We start from the raw sequence: 5772 nt of genomic DNA on the forward strand, positions 1-5772 counted from the left end.
TGGAATGAATTGACGGCTCGTCTCACCAATATTACTTTGTCTGATGACCGAGATGAGTTTAAATAGAGCTTAAATCAAACTAGAAAATCCATAGTTAGCTCCTGGTACAGGGCCCTGATGCAGGTGATGAACCAATCCAAAATAGTAAAATGTGAAAATTAAAGCTACCATTAAAAAATAAAATATTACTTTGGAATTTACACAAAGAGGTTCGGTTAACAAAGGATAGCTTAAGAAAAAAGCAATGGCTTGGAGATCAGAAGTGTTACTTTTATCACAAACCCGAGACAATTAAGCACATCTTCCGATTGCTGTTTCGCATGTTCTGCATGGCAAATAGTCTAGGTAACATTAAATCTTTATCAACCACGAAGTGTTCAAAACATGCTTAGGAATTGGCTTCGGGTCTTAGTAAAAATATGAAAGGCTATATAATGATGGCGGACGCCATATTTTGTTGAGCTCTATGGCTAAACAGGAATAACATTGTCTTTAAAAAAATATTTCTTCTTTGCAGGTTATTTTTAATTTTACATATTGGCTCTGTTAGTGGTTCGTACTATATCGGCAGGAGCATCACATGATGATTACTACAGCATGTACGCAGCTAGAGTGGGCAGGCATGGTGCTCTTGACCCAATTTGAATGACAGTTTAGACTCCATGTCTAAGCCTAAGCATATAAGATGTGTTTCATCTTTTTAGTCTCATGTAACGTTCTGGTTCCTTAGATAATGGTTGTATGCATCTCAGCAATACAAAGATCGGTGGTAAACTCTTATGTGGTTATATCAGTTTAATGTAACGATGATAGTTAATAAAACTCTCTTTAAAAATAAATCATTTACTAGTGTATTTTTTAAAACTCTGTTGCTAGTATATTAGGTACCGGAATAGTGTATATATATATATATATATATATATATATATATATATATATATATATGTATGTATGTATGTATAACGTTTTTATCATTAAATTGATTGATGAATAGGATTAAAGGAATTAGTGCTGTTGCTGGAATAGGAAGTCCATGCCAATCAAAATTCATATATGAGTGGCCTTCCTTGATTTCACGCATCCCTTCGGAAAACAACAAGGTCCACACGGGCTGGTATTAGTAGTGTACAAAACTACAGGATCATAGAGCAAACATAAGGTAGGGTTTAGTTGCCTGTATAGTGTGATACATATATAGGATGATGTGAGATATGCTGATATGTATAAGTTTGATTGGATGAATGGTCTTAACTTGTTTAGGATAGGGTGATACAAAATTCAGAAATATTCTATCAAGATATTAAACCATCTTATATGAAAAAATTAGCCAAACAAACTCGTACAAGCTCTGTTAGCTCTGTAATTACATGTACTTAGTGAGTATTAGTGAAAATTAAGAATAATTAGCTATGTATTAGTTACAATTAGATGTTATTAGTCATAATTAAGTATTAACATAGGTAATTAGTGATGAATAGTAACACATTAAGTTATAATTAATTATAATTAGCAAATATTAGTATTAATTAGAATAATTTATTAATAATTATAATTATTAAATTATCATATTATAAAAAGATTAAATTATAAATAGATATAATGCTTATCTTTTTAGCAACAACCACATTTATATGTGCAACCCATACATCCAATCAAACACTCTCATATACCGTTTCATACATTGAACCAAACGTGCTACTTATATCATCTCATCTAGATCATCACATCCATCTAGAACGATATCATCCCATTCAACTTTGTACAACTAACCAAATACAACCTAATTCGCTACACCATGACACTAACAATTATCTATCGGCAAAGGGCACGTACGATGAGTCAATGACACATTGTCTGTTGAGAAAGATTTTGAGGACGAATAGCGGCCGGTACAAGCTATGTCACCAAATGTCTGTGCCAATAGATAATTTCGTGCATGCTTCCGGTTTCAAAATACATAGATTGGGTATAAAAAATAATATAGGTAGATTTATCTTGAAAAGCACTTTGATAATATCTTAACTTTGTTTAATTTTAAAAATATATCCAGTAGAAAAATGATGGTCAAGGTTACATCTTTTTCCATAATGTCAGATATTTTTACTAGAGGGAGTATAGTATATGTACGTTACACCATATACGACTTAGGAACAAAATATCCCTTTTGTCGCATGCACTGATCATTACGTAAGACGGCGTTTTTCTGATCGGTTCTGCTTCGACACAGCTACCCCACCAATCAGCCAAGCAATGCAGAGAGAGATGATGCCATATATCCATGGGCACGGATCGATGAACAGAAGAAGAGGACGAGCCGTCCCAATCAAGCCCATTGCAGACTCGATCGATCGATGGGGGACCAGAATCTATTGAACCGAACGTACCTCCTCCTACATTACACTGTTCCCATTGAAGCGTCACTGTTCATCTGCTTCCCTTATACCTTGAACTTTGCTTGTCTGGTCCAAGTTACTGTGCAACATTACATCGCCGCAGTACACAGTACACGTCCTGCCAACCTGCATGCATGGCATGCTGCTAGCTCAGTGAGTAGTATATAGAGTATACTGCTAGTATGCTATACTCATTAGGTGAAAAATGAATAAAAAAGATATAATTTAGTGATAAATATTATACGATTCGTCATTTATATCGTCTTAGGTCACGACAGGGTACAAACCGTCATAGATATTAGGTAAAAAGTGACAGGTAATAATGTTACCTATCACATATTATATGAGTGATGGGTAATGACTACATCCGTCACGTATAGCATGATCATAAGTGACGGATCTTTCTACACCAATCATAAGTGACAGATTATATTATGATCCGTCACTTCTGACTTGACATAGGTGATGGATTTCTCTGAACCAGTTATAAGTAACGGATCATAATATGACCTATCACTTATGACAAGTAATAAGTGACGGGTCATAACACGACCCGTCACTTATTACATGAATCTATTTTAAGAGCTCACCAGCTACTGTGCGAGCGAACAGTTACTTAACAGTGCCGTTCGCACAGTCTACTGATTTCACCTGCTCCGCTAGAGATTTTCTAATATCTTGTTGACTTAAAGTTTGAATTAGTGCTAGGTTTTTGAAGGTTTATATCTCCCTCTTTCCTCCTCCACTATACCTATTTGGTAGATTTGTTGTGATTTGAGTTGTAATCGGTCATTTTGCATCTTTATCCAAAATCTTAGTACAAGTGAGTTGTATTTATGTTAGATTTGATACTAGGTTTGCCTGGTCTACCGCGAGATGTCACAGATCTAGTTTGTATGGAATTTTTAATCGCATGCTTAACCACAAAATTAAGATAATAATTAATGAAGAATGAATGTTTTTACATTAATTGTAGATGACAGATATAAGTTGGATGTATCTTAAGACCCGAATTTATCCGGAGTACCTGAGCGGGGTGAAGTATTTCATGAGTGCTGCCTTAGCAGATCTGAAAGATTGTGGTAAAATGACAATGTATTGTCTATATCATGACTGCAAGAATGATATGAAGTTCCCAAAACCAGATAATATCCATGCACACTTGATCATACGTAGATTTAAAGAGAATTATATAAGTTGGAACAAACATGACGAGGAAGACCTTAACGAGGGAGAGATGGATCGAGCCCTCCATGTCGATAGTATGGACCAAGGACTTACACACGCTGAAATGGATCATGATCTCAGGGATGAGGACATATTAGGTTTTAATGATAATCATCTTGAAGATTTTGTAGAGAATGTAGACCAGATGGTATGGGATGTTGAGCAGCACGACGAGTATAACAATGGTGAGTTTGCTAAATTTTAGAATTTGTGCGGGGTTTCAAGACGCACCTTTTATCCCAACTGTGAGGAAAAGTACACGCGGATATTTAGGAACCTAAAGTTTCTACAGCTAAAGGCAACCCCTGATTGGACTGACAAGAGTTTTGAAACATTGCTGGATCTGCTAAGGGACATGCTACTAGAGGGGAACTTGGTGCTAGAGGACGTCTACGATGCGAAGAACATAATTTGTCCTTTAGAACTAGAAATAGAAAAAATACATGCATGTAAGCAGGATAGTATATTGTTTCATGGAGAGTATGCAGAGCTAGATGAATGCCCTGTTTGTCGAACCTGTCGATATAAGCGTAGAAATGAAGATGGTGACGGGGATGAAGGCAAGAAAAGTAAAGGGCATCCTAGGAAGGTGGTGTGGTATTTTCTTGTAATTCCCCGTCTAAAGCGTCTGTTTGCTAACAAAAATGAAGTCCAATTAGTGTGTTGGAATAAGAAGAGTTGTAAGAATGACGCAACGATATGATACCCGGTCGATTCTGTTCAGTGACAAATCATTGATTTCACATTTGATCGGTTCGCTGAAGAATTGAGAAATATTAGGTTTACTATTAGCACAGATGGCATGAATCCATTTGGTAACATGAGTATCTCACATAGCACCTAGCATGTTGTATTTTCGATCTACAACCTTCCACGCTGGCTTTGTAACAAGCGAAAATACATTGTGTTGTCGATCTTGATATCATGACCTAAACAACTTGGCAACAATATCGATGCATACCTCAGGCCTTTAGTCGATGATATTAAGGAACTCTAGTCAGAAGGCGTCAAGGTTTGAGATTAGTACAAGTAAGAGTACTTTACTTTGCACGCCATGTTGTTCATCACCATCAATGATCTGCCAGTACTTCGTAGCTTGTCAGATTAGAGCAAAAGAAAAGGTGAAGCTTTCCCCCATTGCTTAGATGACACATGCAGTTTGAGGTTAAACAAATAAAAAAATAGTGTACGTGCAGCATCAACATTTCCTTCCCAGAAGCACCCGTACTGAAATATGACAAGTAGTTCGATGGCATAAGGGAGAAAGCGCTACCTTCGGGGCATTTTAGCCAGGAAGATGTCCACAATCAGGTTAAGAATATCAATGTTATTCTTGGTAAGCCAAAAAAATCCTCCAAGGATGATGGAGAGTTAGGTATGTGAAACAAGAAATCAATACTATTCGAGCTAGAGTATTAGAAAAAATTAGATATTCGTCACTCTATCGATAACATGCACGTAAAGAAGAATATTTGTGAGGGTCTGATCAGTATATTGCTCCAAATAAAGGGAAAAGGAAATGATTATGAGAACGCACGAGCTGACCTTGAAGAAATGGGCTTAAGACCGGAGCTCCATACACATGATACGAACAAAGGAAAACACTTACCCCTAACAGCTATCACTCTCTCCAAGAAGGAGAAAAAAGAATTCTGCAAGTTCTTCCATAGTGTGAAAGTTCCCTCTGGTTACTCGTCCAACATCACAAGACTTGTTTCGGTGAAAGAGCTGAAAATGAATTTTGCCTTGATGAGGCCCTATGATTGCTATGTGATGATGATGTCACTACTTGATGTAGCTATTAGGAATATTCTTCCAATTAAGGTTCGTAAGACTATCCTAAACCTGTGTTTTTTCTTCAATGCAATTGAACAAAAGATGCTCAATCCAGACTCACTGAAGTAGCTAAAAAGCACTTTGAGACTCTATGTATGCTAGAAGTGTATTTCTCACCATCCTTTTTGATATCATAGTACATCTCACTGCTCACCTTGTGAAGGAGATACACTACATTGGCCCTATGTTCCTACATCACATCTTTCAAAATAAGAGATATATGGGCATTATCACCTGAGGGATGCATCGTGCAGGGTTATGTGACGGAGGAGGCATTGAAGTGGTCTATTAATTACATTGACCCAAATAACCTAAT

Source organism: Phragmites australis, chromosome 10 (genome assembly GCF_958298935.1).
Source record: "Phragmites australis chromosome 10, lpPhrAust1.1, whole genome shotgun sequence".
Classification (NCBI taxonomy): domain Eukaryota; kingdom Viridiplantae; phylum Streptophyta; class Magnoliopsida; order Poales; family Poaceae; genus Phragmites; species Phragmites australis.